Here is a 15,579-nt window from a genome sequence, read left to right as displayed (position 1 = left end):
TCGGCTCAGGTCGTGATCTCACGGTTCGTAAGATTGAGCCCCGCTTTTGGCCCCGCGCTGAGCTTGGAGCCTGCTTGGGGTTCTCTGTCTCCCTTTCTCTCTGCCCCCCCCCCCGCCGTGCTCATGCTCCCTCTCTCAAAATCAATAAACATTTAAAAAAACAAATACAAATTACTACCAAATTAAGAAATGTCTGTTGTAGGGGTGTCTGGGTGGCTTGGTTGGTTAAGCATCCAACTCCCGATTTTGGCTCAGGTCATGATCTCATGAGTTCGAGTCTCGTCGGGCTCTACATTGGCAGTGAGGAGCCTGCTTGGGATTCTCTCTTTTCTTCTCTCTGTGCGCCTCCCGGACTTGCACTGTCTCTGTCTCTCTCAAATAAATAAATAAGTAAAAACTTTAAAAAAAAATAAAGAAATATCTGTTGTAGAAACTAAGTCACTTAGAACTGCATAGAGTAAAAATTAAAAGCCTTCTGACCCCCTTTCCTGCCCCATTCCCACCGCCCTTAGGAAACCGCTGTCATCGGGTCATGATACTTTAATATCCTCCCTCCCACTTCTTAAAAAAAAAAAAAAGATCAGGGGACGACGTCTGTAGGCATTCAGAATGGTCCAGCATTTGGCAACCTGTCGTAGGCTATCGTACGCTACAGCCCTTGACAAAACGAGGCCGTCCCAAACCCCTGGTAACAGAATCATCTACCTTTATACCAAGAAGGGTGAGAAAGCACCAAAAAGCATGTGGTATGTGCCCAGGCTAGCTTCGAGGAGTTCGTGCTGGGAGACCTGAGGTTCTTATGAGGTTGCCTACGACGAAAACACACGTCAGCAGGACCTATGGTGGTTCCGCGCGTGTTAAGTGTGTTCGTGACAGGATCAAACATGCTTTCCTTACTGAGGAGCAGAAAATCGTGGTGAAAGTGTCGAAGGCAAAAGCAGAGTCAGAACGCGAAATACAAAAAAAAAAAAAAAAAAACAAACCACGAAGGGTTTTTGAGTGATAAACAAATCAAAAGGCTTGTTCTGTTAAAACAACAACATCATCTTTTTCATGTGATTCGCAGCTTGCTGTTTCCACTTAAAGTATCCGCCTGAAAGTATCTCCTGAGTAACGTTTTGGAAAAGGTTTATTTATTTTTGAGAGAGAGAGAGAAAGAGGGAGAGGGAGAGAAAGACAGCACAAGAGTAGGGGAGGGGCAGAGAGAGGGGGAGGCAGAGGATCCGAAGCGGGCTGTGTGCTGACAGCAGAGAGCCCGATGCAGGGCTCGAACTCACGAACCGCGAGATCGTGACCTGAGCCTCACTTGAACGCTTGACCGACTGAGCCAGCCAGTGTTTAAAAAAAAAAAAAAAAAAATCAATGTGATAGATATTTGGGTGCGTCTAAATCCTACTACTTAGAAACCATTTGAATACATCCGTATCCAGGTTCCCCCCACTGTCTGAAAGCGTAGTGTTGCCTTGAAACCTTTTGTAAACCGAAGCGGCCTAAAGCAAAAGGTATCCCCCGCTTTCCAGAAGTTTGCGTGAGACCACGTCGCTTTGCTGAAGGACCCTACGGTATAGTTCGGTAGCAGCTCTTTTCATAAAAGCCAAACACCTCTTCGCATTTCTGGCGGTAGTACCTGCTTCCTCTGTGTGTGCGCTCGATTCCACCCCCTTCTACGCAGGGACCTCACTCCCGCAGTCCCCCCTCCCTCCTGCCCCTCCCTTTACTGTGTCTCTCCTAGAGGCCTGCCAAGATGTTACTTCTAGACCCCCCTCTGGAATCTTTCTCTTGAACTCACTCCCTCCTCTAGTTACTTTCTCTTCCTCGGCTAAAACAAGGCTCCCCCCAACCCTGGAGAAGTCGAAGTCGCCCTGGCTACTCCGCTAAAACCGCCCGCCGTTATCAAGGTGACTAATTACTTCCCTTGTGCTAAATCCGGTGACCTGTGCGTGACGTTTGACATAATCGATTACTCCCGCTTCCTTGAGGCATTTTCTCCCCTCGGCTTCCAGGACGCACACGCGCTGCTGGTTTTCATTCATTTCTCTCGACTTGTCCTTTCAGTTTCCTCTGCCAGCTCCTCCCCGCTCCCCCCTGACCTCTTGGCGTTGGTCTGTCCCGGGGCTCAGTCCTTAGATCTTTTTCCGTCTGAATTTACTACCCCCCCCCATTTTTTTTTGAAGATTTTAGTTTCAAGTAATCTCTACACCCAATGTGGGGCTCCAACTCACAACCCCAAGATCAAGAGTCGCATATGCTCTACCAACGGAGCCAGCCAAGCGCCCCTGTGTGAGTTTACTCCTATGGTGATCTCATTTGCTCTCAAGGCTTTAAATACCACCCATCTGCTAATGACCTCAAATGTATATTTCCAGCCCTGACCTCTCTTACACAATTCAGAGCCACATATCCACTGACCACCTCCCCTCCACTCTGATGGACAGAAGGTCACTGGAGTTCAACGTGTCCAAAACCCAACTCCCAAACTTCTCTTAAAGTTTGCAAGCCCTGGGGTGCCTGGCTGGCTCAGTCGGCGGATCATGTGACCTTTGATCTCCGGGTTGTGAGTTCAAACCCCGCACTGGGTGTAGCGATGATGTAAAAATAAAATCTGTGTTCATTTATTTGGATATCCTACAGGCGTTTTTATTGCTGCGTATAAAGCAGTGCTTTATACGTCTGTTTCTTCTAGAAGGCTGGAAAAAAAAAGAAAATCTTTTGGAAAACTTGCAAGCGCCGAGGTTTTCTCCCGAACAGTAAATGTCAACTCCGTGTCTCAGTTGCTGAGGCTAAAATCTGGGAGATGATTCTCGTGCCAACCTTTCATTCTCATCTGTCAGCAAAGCCTGTCGACTCTACCATCAAAACATATCTAGAATCTACCATTTCTCCCCACGTCCACTGCTATCACCCTAGTCCAAGCCTTTTGGAACTCACCACCACCTCTTCTCTGGCTTATCACGATAATCAGTATCCTAGAATCTTCCCTTGTGCCCTAGAATATGTGCTCGACACAGCAGAGTGAGTGGTTCTTTGCAAATATAAAACATCAAGCCGCTTAAAAGAAATTTTTTTTTTTAATTTTTTTTTTCAACGTTTATTTATTTTTGGGACAGAGAGAGACAGAGCATGAACGGGGGAGGGGCAGAGAGAGAGGGAGACACAGAATCGGAAACAGGCTCCAGGCTCTGAGCCATCAGCCCAGAGCCCGACGCGGGGCTCGAACCCACGGACCGGGAGATCGTGACCTGGCTGAAGCCGGACGCTTAACCAACTGCGCCACCCAGGCGCCCCTAAAAGAAATTTTTTTTAAGCTTATGTATTTACTTAGAGAGAGAGAGAGAGAGAGAGCGCACACGTGCAAGAACTGGGGAGGGGCAGAGACAGAGGGAGAGAGAATCCCAAGCAGGCTCCACTCTGTCAGCACAGAGCCCAACGCGGGGCTTGAACTCATGCACCGTGAGATCATGATTGAGCCCAGATCAAGAGTCGGACACTTAACCAACGGAGCTACCCAGGAGCCCCAAACATCAAATCATTTCTTGGCACAAAATCTCTCCGATGGCTTTTTCGTCTCATCCCGCGTAAGAGATTCAGTCATCACAGTGCCTTACAAGACCCTGTGCCATCTGCCATAGACTGCTCCCTCGGAAATGTTACCTCGTATTCTACTGGCTCTCCTCCTGGCATCCCTCCCCACCTGGATCCCCGACCCATGTTCACTCCACTCCTGTCACAGTGGCTCCCTAGCTGTTGCTTTAACATGCCAGCCACTCAAAACCTTTGCCCTCACTGTTCCCTCCAACGCAGAGGCTCTCATTCAGGGGCCATTTTGCTCCCCAGGTGACATTTGGGGATGTTTGGAGACATGTTTTTAAATTTTATTTTATTTTTTAAGTAGGCTCTATGCCCAACATGGGGCTTGAACTCATGACCCTGAGATCAAGAGTCACGCGCTCCACCGACTGAGCCAGCCAGGCGCCCCTGGAGACGGTGTTGGTTGTCACACCCTGGGCGGAGCGTGCAGTGGGTCGAGGCCAGGTGGTGCTGCGAAACATTGTACAGTTCACACCACAGCCTCCCCTACAATGAAGAATTATCTTGCCAACCGTCAATATCGCCCAGGTTGAAAAAATCCCGGTCTGCTCTTTCCCCAGATGTCTACCTGGCCCGTGCCTTCACCTCCTGGTCTGTGCTGAAATGTCACCTTCTCAGAGATGACCACTCTGTTTAAAATCACAATCCCTCCAACTCCCATCACCGTTTCCCGCCTGAGTTTTCTCAATAGCACTGATCACTGCTGTCCTACAGATTTTATTTATTGTGGTTTTTTTTTCTCCATGAGAATTTAAGCTCCACTCAAGACAGAAATTTTGAGTGTTGCATGTCTGCATCACATATGGCTCGATAAGTATTTGTTGAATGAAGGCATATCAACTTTATCATATAGTACTATGTTCTCCTCCCATATATTTGAGTCTGTTTCTATACTCCATTCTGATCCTTTAAATCGCCAATTCTTGTCAATTTCTGCATCACACTTCTTGAATTCGTGTGGCTTGATAATACCCTTTACCGTCTGGTAGGCTTAATCCCTACTTATTACCGTCCTTTTCTAAATTTTAATGCATTTTTATGATCATTTTGTCGAGTTCCCCGTCTCTCCCTTCTGCGAATTTCCTTCTAGAATTTTCATTGTGTGCGTGTTAGATTTCTAGATTAATTTATGGGGAGCTGACAATGTTAAAATGTTGAGTCTTCCTGTTAAAGTCTTAGTTTATGTCCCATGGAAGTTTTATAGTTTCTTTCTTATAGAGGTCCTCCTGGTCATTTTTTTTTTTTGCTTAATCCTAGATATTTTATGGGTTTTATTACTATTGTGGGATAATGTCTTCTATTATAAATTCTGATTATCGATTTTATATGATAATCTCATCAGCAGCTGTCTCTGATAGGTATGAGGAAAACATTTAAAATAGAGAGTATTCTTTCTCCGGCTTTTGCTTCCCTAACAGGAGTGCTTGGAGTATCTGTTTCTGCATTCTGATATTTTAACAACTTCACAGTTTCTGGTGGTCTGAAAGATTTTGTCAACTTTTTTTTTTTGGAGTGATTGAAGTCCGCATGCTCCATTTAGTTTCCCTGACTCTGGACACTTCCTGAATTCAAAATTTACCTCTCAAACACCTTGGGCTACCTTGGGAAAGAAACAAGATCGAGGGCTCTTTATTCTCTGTGTAGCCGACAGCGCTTTTTTTGAGCTGCCTGTCAAGCATTAAGAAAATGGTTATAATAATTTAGTTCATGCCGAAACTCTTTTTCGTCAGCTTTCAGGTGTAAAGAAAGTTCAACTTGCTAAAAATAGAACTACTCTACCCGCCCCCCCCCAGCAATTGCGCTGGTAGGTATGTCTCCAAAGGATGCAAAAATGCTGATTCGAAGGGGCATATGCACCCCAGTGTTTATAGCGGTGCTATGGACAAGAGCCAAACTATGGAAAGAGCCCAAATGTCCATCGACTGATGAATGGGTAAAGAAGTGGTACATGTATGCACAATGGAATATTACTTGGCCGTTAAAAAGAAGGAAATCTTGCCATTTGCAACGACGTGGATGGGACTAGAGGGTAGTATGGTAAGGGAAATCAGTCAGTCCGAGAAAAACAAATACCACATGATTCCATTCCTATGTGGAATTCAAGAAACAAGACAGATGAACATAGAGGAAGGAAGAAAATCAAAACGGAGAGGGAGGCCAACCATAAGAGACTCTGAACTACAGAGAACACGCTAAGGGGAGGTGGGTGGGGGATGGGCTAAATGGGTGATGGGCATTAAGGAGGGCACACGTGATGAGCACCGGGTGTCATCTGTAAGTGATCGATCACTGAATTCTACTCCGGAAACCAATAGTACACCATATGTTAACTAACTGGAATTTAAAGAAAAACTCGACACTAAATGAAATTAAAATATTCACGTATGTGGAAACCACATTTAATGGACCAGTGGTGGTTTCTAACCCATGTAAGGCAAAAACATGTCACCTAAAGAGCTTTAAAGATAACTCACGCCTAAAAAAAATATATTTTGTAATGGCATTATTTTATTTCAAGTCTGCTTTATAAATGGAATGAACTGAAATGCATTCAAACCTAGAAAACCACATTATTGCCATTTTATGTAATTTGCACGCTGCAAATGTTATATTTTACAAAAGGGCTGTCTTACTCATGTCTGTTCTCGTGTTTGTTAGAGAAAGCACATGGTCCTATTAGCCCCTGGGCATTGTGAGGCCAAATACACAGACATTCATTGAATACGCAGAAGTCTCAATTAGGCAGTAGTTTTTGCCAATAATATAAAGAGAAACGTCTTGATTGAGGTTGGGGGTGGGGAGGGGCAATTTTGTCCCCATTGCAGATGTCTGATTAGCTATGAAAAGAGAACGTGTTCTCTCTAAGCCTTGGGTTAATAATCTTAAAATCTATTTCTGTGGCTCTTGTTAAAAAACAATCAGCTGTGATATGAAAAGCAGCAACCATTAAAAGAAAACAATGACAGCTTAGACCATGTAGGAAAAAACCAAACTCTATAAAACCACCGTAAATAACGTTGCAAGTCAAACAACATTTGGGGGAAAATATTTGCAACATATATGATGCATTTCTGACAAAATGATTAGAATAAAAAGAGGACAGATGCTCAAAGAGAAAAACGGACAGAGGCCTCGGTTGTCACACAAAAGAAGAAATACAAACGGAAATAAACATGAAAAGCTCTTCTACTTTACTGGTGATCAAAGGCATGCAAAATAAAATAACGTTGCTATTTTAAAAACCTATCAGAGTAGCAAAGATGGAAACATTATTAGTATCCGATGCTTTTAAAGGTGTGAGGAAAGGGCAGTTCTCATATATGACTGATGAGAAAGTCAATCAAGGGCAATTTGGCAATATGCATCAAAACTGAAAATGTGCATACTCTTTATTTAGCAATTTCAGAATTCAGAAATCTATTTTAGAGGCATATTTTGCACGTGCAGAAAAAAGTATGTTCAAAGATATTCATTGAGGCATTATTTATAATCGCCAAGATTAACGGCCTAACTGCCCATCAAAGGCGAGCTGGACAAATATAGGAATCCTTACACTAAACAACTTTTTTTTTTTTAAGATTTAAAAAAAATTATTTCTAAGTAATCGCTACACCCAACGTGGGGCTCGAACTTACAACCTCAAGATCAAGAGTCGCACACTCCACTGACTGAGCCAGCCAGGCTCTCCTGCACTAAATAACTTAAAAAAATAATAAAGTAGGGGGGTGGGGGAGAGGGGAAAATGGGTGATGGGCATTGAGGAGGGCACTTGTTGGGATGAGCTCTGGGTGTTGTATGGAAGCGATGAACCATGGGAATCTACCCCCAAAACCAAGAGCACAGTATACATTTGTATGTGAGCCAATTTGACAATAAATTATATTAAAAATAACAATACAGTAGATCTGTGTGGGCTGTTAGAGAGTAATGCCAAGAGCTTTTACTGAGAGAAGCAGGTCTTCAAACACCAAGTGTGATGAACGTCTGTGATTCTGCTCCTTCCATTTTCTTGTCTCACTCTAGACAACTCGTGGTAAGTTCTCCATCATCACTGACGCGGACGTTCAATCCTGGCTGAAATGGTTCATTCTCGGTGCTCACGTTACTTGAAAGATTTGAACACTCCTGCTTTGAAACACTTTTTTCACTTGGTTTCCAGGACCCCGCACTCTCTTAGGGGTTTTTTTGGCCCCCATTGGCTTCTTAGCTTCCTTATTCGCCAAATTCCCCACCGAGAGCGTTTCCCAGGGCCCCATCCTGGTCCACCTCGTTCCTGCCTCTCTTTCCTTACTCCAGATCCGATCTCACAGCTTCAGATACAGTCCCTGGGCTGTTGTCTCCCTGATGGCCCCCTCCCACGAACTCCAGACTCATATCTCTGCCTACCCGCTAGCTCCTCTTAGCTAACAGACATCTTAAGCTTCTCCTCTCCCAAACCAAACTTCCGGATTTCACCCCCAAAACTTCTCTTCACCTTCTGTATCTCAGTAAATGGTAACTCCGTTCATCCTGTTGCTCAGGCCAAACACCCTGGCGCCAAGTCCGACTCCTTTCTTTCTGTCACGCTCCACGTCTAGCACCAAGTTCACGGTGAAGTTCATGAAGCTTAAACGTCAGAGGCTCCGCATTTGCGGCCCCTTCTTCCGAGGCCCTAACGGCGGGATCACGTGACCACGTGCCTTTTGTAAAATTTGCCGTAGGCAAACATTTTTAATTTAATAGTAATTAATAAGTAATTGCAGTCAGTTCGGACAGCTGTCTCCTTCCCCTCCAACTTCCCCTCCGTCATTCTTGCTCTTGTGGTGGGGTTGGCATTGGGCGGCTGTGGGCATTTTGAGTCCTACAAAGGGGAGGTTGAACTAGGTTTACATTTATTTTGGGTTTGATCAGGCGTATTTACGCGGCTTGCCCTCACTTCTGGCGCAGAGAGAGAGAGAGAGAGAGGGAGACCCAGGATCCGAAGCAGGCTCCAGGCTCCGAGCTGTCAGCACGGAGTCGGTCGCAGGGCTTGAACTCACGCACCTCGAACCTTGAACTCACGAGCGGAAGTCAGATGCCTAACGGACTGGAGCTCTATCCTCCTAATAAAGTTTTAAGCGTGCAACACATTATTGTTGACTACAGGCACTGTGTCGTACAGGAGGTCTCTAGAATTAATCCCTCTTGTACAACTGCAACTTTATCCCCATTGAACGGTAACTCCCCATTACCCCCTCTCTCTCAGTCCCTGGCAGTCACCCTTCCACTCTGCTTCTGAGTTTGACTATTTTAGATGGCCTCGTGTAAGTTGGAACATGCAGTATTTGCCTTTCTGTGATTGACTCATTTCACTTGGCATCATGTCAAGGTTCTTCCATGTTGTAGCCCATGAAAGGGTTTCCTTCTCTTTTTTAAGGTGTATTTATTTTTGAGAGAGCGTCCACGGGCGCGCGCCGGTGCACCTGTGTGCTAGTGGGGGAGGGGCAGAGAGAGAGGGCGAGAGAGAATCCCTAGCACACTCCGCCTCATGCTTGTCAGCAAAGAGCCCAACGTGGGGCTCCAACTCACGAACTGTGAGATCACAACCCGAGCCAGAGTCAGGCGCTCAACGGACCAAGCCACCCCGGCGCCCAGGATTTCCTTCTTTAAGGCTGAATAATGTTCCATTGTGTGCACATATCACATTTTGTTTATCCACCCATCCGTGGACATTTAGGGTGTTTCCGTATCTTGGCTGTGGTGAATGAGGCTGCTTTGAGATCCTGATTTCAGTTCTTTTGGATATACTCCTAGAAGTGGGATCGCTAGATCGTGTGGTAGTTCTTCTCTCAAGTGTTCGAGGAAACGCCATCCTGTTTTCCACAGTGGCTACCGCACATTTTTTAGGCGAATCCTCTGGGCTAGAATCTATCGAAAACCCTATGTTTGCGGAGCACAAGTCCGTCGCAGTAGTGCAAATTGTGAGTTTATGTGTGAATTTGCATGTTTTATACACCGTAACATACGGGATCATATTCTAGTGTATCTGACTCCACTTGCTCCGATGGAGCCTGGTACTCGCAAACGAAATGGGACACCAAAGTGTCACGGGCACAGCGGACTAGCCCGAGGAAACAGTGTTCCAGTCACAGAAAGCCTAAACATATGAGTCAATAAATCAGTGTATGCAATATTAAGAGTATCTGAGTATGAAACTACATAGCTCACTACAATGCAGTGTCAATTTGTAAATGCATTCTAATTGCCTGTGTAAATGCTTTATTTTCCTGTTTCTCACGCAAACAAATTTTAATGTTTATTCTTGAGAGGAAGAGACAGAGCACGAGCGGGGGAGGGGCCGAGAGAGAGGGAGACACAGATTCCGAAGCAGGCTCCGGGGGCCGAGCTGTCAGCACAGAGCCCGGGGCGGGGCTCGAACTTGTGAACCGCGAGATCATGACCTGAGCTGAAGTCGGACGCTTAATGGACTGAGCCAGCCAGGCGTCCCTAAATGCTTTATTTTCAGATCAATTTTGTGGTTTTGGCAATTTTTAAAAATTATTTATGTATTTATTTGTTAATTTTTTTTTTTTTTTGAGAGAGAGCACACAAGCAGGAGAGGGGGAGAGGGAGAGGGAGAGGGAGGGAGCATCTTAAGCAGGCTCCGTGCCCAGGGCAGAGCCCAACGTGGGGCTCGATCTCTTGATATTGACCTGAGCCAAGATAAGACTTGGATGCTCAACCAACGGAGCCACCCAGATGCCCCTGTTTTGGGCAAGTTTTTTTTTTTTTTTTCAACGTTTATTTATTTTTGGGACAGAGAGAGACAGAGCATGAATGGGGGAGGGGCAGAGAGAGAGGGAGACACAGAATCGGAAACAGGCTCCAGGCTCTGAGCGGTCAGCCCAGAGCCCGACGCGGGGCTCGAACTCCCGGACCGGGAGATCGTGACCTGGCTGAAGTCGGACGCTTAACCGACTGCGCCACCCAGGCGCCCCTTGGGCAAGTTTTTAATGAACAAGAATTTAAATATGATAGGGAGGAAGCGAAGTATGTAAACCGAGAGAAAGGCTAGCCTGTCAAAACCTGTCTTGTTGTCACAATGGCAATTAAATACTCCACCAGCAATAAAGATGAAATTGAAATATCAATCATAAAACACAAATTCCGGTCAGCCATGCTAGAGGAGAGAATTATCTTTCTATTCTTTTATAGACAATATTGTAAAATCGTCGTACGGACGGGTGAATAAATGGCACGCAATCGGCAAGATAGGCAAAAGGCCTTGTAGGGGCGTGTCGGGAAGTTAATATTATTTTCTGAATTTCTGATGTGTGTTGAATTTGTCAGGTTTTATAAATTTGTAATACACTGTGACTTCTAGTCTCATTTGAAATAGATATTAGGAAACCAATTTGACAATAAACTTCATATATTGAAAAAAAATGAAATAGATAATCACCTTTGTAGCCAATTTTGGACCTTCTTTTTTTTTTTTTGAGTTTATTTATTTATTTATTTTGAGAGAGAGAGAGAGAGAGTGGGGGCAGGGCAGAGCGAGAGGGAGAGAGAATCCCAGGGAGGCCCCGTGTTGTCAGTGCAGAACCTGAACCCGCAAAGGACGAGACCATGACCTAAGCCTAAACCAAGAGTTGGACGCTCAACCAACTGAGCCATTCAGGCAGTCCGTGTTTTGTTTCGTTTTTAAATTTTTAAGTGCATTTACTTATTTTGAGAAAGACAGAGAGAGGGGGAGAGAGAGAGAATCCCAAACAGGCTCCACACTGTCAGTGCCCTACACAAGGCTTAGTCCCAGGAACCCTGAGATTATGCCCTGAGCGGAAACCAAGAGCTGGACGCTTAACCCACTGAGCCACCCAGGTGACCGTGTACCTTCTTCTTAATAGAGAGCCCCCCAAATTATATAAGCGTTAGGCCACACAAAGCGTAGATCTACCCCCGCCTATGTCTAGTCCTGCAAATGCCTTTGGCTGCGCCTTCCATATACGTACAGTCTGAGCCCTTCTCACGGTCTTCATGGCCACCCTGTTGGTCTCAGCCGCCATGACTTCCACCTGGATTATTGCAATAGCCTAATTTTCCTCCTTACTTCTTGCCTTGCCCTCTTTGAGTCTAACCTCAACGCGGCAGCCAGACTGATTTTTTTTTTTTTTAACCTGAAATGGTGTCAGGTTCCTCCTCTGCTCAAACTCTCGAGGGATTTCCATCCTCCCCCAGAGGAAACGTCAAAGCCCTGTAGGGTTCTTCTGAGACCCACGTGATCTGTGCCCCTCCTCACCTCTCTGTGAGTTCCTTTCTTACTCCTCTATCCCTAATTGACTCTATTCCAGCCACCCGGGCTTTTTTGTTGTTCCTTGAGCATGCCGAACCTACTTCTGCCTTGGGATCTTGGCCTTGGCTATTCCTGCTGCCTGGAACGCTCTGGTTTCAGCTCCTTGCTCAAACGTCACCTCATCAACGAGGACTTCCTTGTGTAAAATGACAACCTCTTCATCACTCTGTTTCTCCTTTCTCTGCCTTGTTGTTCTCTGTATCATTTACCACCATCTGACATAGTACATACTCCCCTGTTTGTTTTCTTCCTCCCCCGTTCGAAGTAAGCTCCACGGGGGGAAGGACGCCGTTTTGTCCATTAATATATTCTCAGCACTTAGACATATGCTCGGCGTATAGCAGGCATTCCATAAATATCTGTTGAATGAATGAATGAATGGTGAGTGAATAATGAATATGCTAACCTACACAGTGCATTAGGGGGTGATCTTCCCATTCTTATTTTTTTAAGTTTGTGTTTTCCTGTCAGTTAGTTAACACACCGTGTTGTATTAGTTTCGGGTGGACGTGTAGTGATGCAACACTTCCATACATCACCCTGTGCTCATCACAACAAGTGCCCTCCTCATTATTTATCACCTATTTTATCCGTCCCACCCCCCCCCGACCCTGTAACCATCCCCTTCTTTTTTTTTTTTAAATGTTCATTTATTTTCAAGAGACAGAGAGAGACAGAGCGCGAGCGGGGTAGGGGCAGAGAGAGAGGGAGACACAGACTCCAAAGCAGGCTCCAGGCTCCGAGCCGTCAGCGCAGAGCCCGACGCGGGGCTCGAACCCGCGGACCGCGAGATCGTGACCTGAGCCAAAGTCAGACACTTAACCGACTGAGCTCCCCAGGTGCCCCAACCATCCCCTTCTTTAAAAAAAAAAAGGTTGGGGCGCCTGGGGGGCTCAGTCGGTTAAGCGTCCGACTTCAGCTCAGGTCACGATCTCGCGGTCCGCGAGTTCGAGCCCCGTGTCGGGCTCTGGGCTGATGGCTCGGAGCCTGGAGCCTGCTTCCGAGTCTGTGTCTCCCTCTCTCTCTGCCCCTCCCCCGTTCATGCTGTGTCTCTCTCTGTCTCAAAAATAAATAAACGTTAAAAAAAATTTAAAAAAAAGGTTTATTTTTTAAATTGTAAAATATACGTAACATACAATTTGCCGTTTTAACTTTTTTTAAAAAAATGGTTTATTTTTTAAAGAGTAAAATATATATAACCCACAATTTGCCATTTTAGCTATTTTTAAGTGTATGGTTGATTGACCTGAAGTACGTTCATATTGCTATGCACCTATCACCACCGTCCGTCTGCAGAACATTCTTCATCTTGCAAAGCTGGAACTCTGTCTCCCCTTTCTTCTTTATACACTAGGTTAATGCCTGAATTTCCTATAACAAACATTCATTATTATAATGCTAAAAGGCTGTTTCCATTTCAGAAACAGACTAATCGGAAATTTATATTCATTTTATAAAACAATAATTGAGAAATGACTGCGTTCCTCTTCCTTGAACAGATTAAGCGTGAAGCTGTCCAGCTTTAAAAATGATTCATTAATGGCTTCCTCTGGGAGCTTGAATATTCAGCACCAGCTGTTTTCCTCGTTAATATTTGAATTTAATACTCTACCTTAAGAAACCCAGTGCCCAAGGAACAGTAAATATTTGACAAGCTGGGATCGTTTTCATTTAACATTTTTCCTTTACCGAGACTTTAATCAGCAATACTGTTGCAGATACGCAACATCGTTGATACAGGGAAAGGAGAGGGCACCCCGGCCCGCGCAGGCGGTAGAGCACGCGACTCTTGATCTCGGGGGTCGTGAGTTCGAGCCCCATGTTGGGTGTAGAGCTTACCTAAAAAAACTACGGGGAAAGGCGGGAGGAAAGTATCGAGAGCCTACGAGGCGTCGGGTGCTTTGCGGACACGTAGAGAGGCATCCGCTTCCTCAGACCCCCCTCGTCACTTGTGCTGCAAGTGGACTTGTGACCGTCGCCATTTCGTGGAAATGCTCTTGACAAGGTTGCCAGCTCTTTCTCTGTCACTAAGTCCAACAGACGTTTTGCAGTCCTGGCAACAGTCAGCACAGATGACCACGGTCCTCTCATCAAAAGCCCTTCTCCCTTTGGCTCATCGTCAGAGCTTTCCGAGTCTACGTCCCACATAAAAGACCTTTCCACTCCCTCTCTCTCTCCAGCTCCACCGTCACTGCCCAAATTAGTCTGAGACGCTCGCCTCTTGCCTGGACCGCTCCCAAAGCCTCTCAACTGGTGTCTCTGCCTCCAGTCCTCAACCCTCACCCCTGCTCCCACCCCACCACCACCGTGATCCATTTCCTATAGAACGGCCAACGATGACGCAAAAAAAAAAAAAAAAAAAAAAAAAAAAAAAACTATGATCACACCTCTCCCTTGGTGTGAGTAGCCCTTCAGTGGATTTTTCTGGCTCTGAGGTGCCATATCCTTTTTCTGGACTACAGCGTCCTTCGCCCCCTGCTTCCCGTCTGCCTTGCCTGACTCCACTGGAGCCACTCTTCATCTTTCTCCTGAGGACTTCCTTGAGTTCCTTGAATAAGCCACACACATTTTCACCCCTGGACCTTTGCACATGCTGTTCCCTCTGGCTGGCATCCTCTTGATTCATTTATCCATTCATTCAACAAATATTTACTTACTTATTTATTTTTAAAGTTTATTTATTTTGAGAGAGTGAGAGTGCATGTGTGAGTGGGGGAAGGGCAGAGAGAGAGGGAGAGAGAGAATCCCAAGCAGGGTCCGCCCTGTCAGCACAGAGCCACCCACCGTGAGATCGTGACCTGAGCCGAAACCAAAAGTCGGACGTTGAACCGACTGAGCCACCCAGGCGCCCACCATTCAGCAAATATTTATTCGGTGCCTACTGGGTGCCAGGCATTTCTCTAAGTGCTGAGGATATAGCAGTGAGTAAAATAGGAGGAGAGAGGTGAGAATGATAAATACAATAAATAAGTCAACTGTCCAGCGTTTTAGAAAGTGATAAGCGCTAGGGAACATAAGGAGAAACAGTAGAGAGCAAAGTAAGAGGAACCAAGAGTGCAAAGAGGGTGCAGAGGTGAAACGTTTAACGGGGAGGAGGTGAGCCTCGTTGAGAGGGTGGCAATTAAGCAAAGACTTGCAGGAGGGGAGAGAAACATCCACGGGGGGTGTCTGGAGGAAGAACTTTCTAGGGGGAGGAGGAAGCGCGAGGGGGAAATTCTGTGGGGGTGCGTTTGAGGAACAGCGAGGAGGACGGCGTGGCTGGAGTGGAGCGAGTGAGGGGAAGCATCGTAGAACTTGGCCCCTGGCGGCCCGATCACGAAGGGGTGGGTAGACCGCTTTTCACAGCTTGCTTGTCTCGGAGTTGGGATGTGAAGCTGTTGGAGGGGTTTGAGCAGAATACTCGCATGATCTCATTAATGTCATCGAAGGATCTCTCCGCTGTGGTTGAGAATAGACTGCAGGGGGGCGGGGGGACGTGGGGCGATGGCGGCGGGGGGGGGCAGGGGACGTAGGGAGACTGGTCGGGAGGCTAGTGTGGAGATCCGAGGGGGAGGTGACGGCAGCTTGAGCTGGAGTAGTAGCCGTCCGGGTGATGAGAACGGGTTGGAAAATGAACGTATTTCGGAAGTAAAGCCATCAGGACTTGCTGGTTGGATATAGAGTGTGAGCAGGGCCGTACT

General features: G+C 46.1%; 1 pseudogene; it reads left to right on the top strand.

Annotated features, from left to right (window-relative positions):
* The first annotated feature begins 609 nt into the window (after positions 1–609).
* The window catches only part of LOC115506868, a 42,575-nt pseudogene continuing 27,605 nt past the window's right edge, over positions 610–15,579 (top strand).

Source organism: Lynx canadensis, chromosome X, assembly GCF_007474595.2.
Source record: "Lynx canadensis isolate LIC74 chromosome X, mLynCan4.pri.v2, whole genome shotgun sequence".
Classification (NCBI taxonomy): Eukaryota; Metazoa; Chordata; class Mammalia; order Carnivora; family Felidae; genus Lynx; species Lynx canadensis.
The sequence above is the reverse complement of the archived record's forward strand: the minus strand, read 5'-3'. Positions and strand labels throughout refer to the sequence as shown.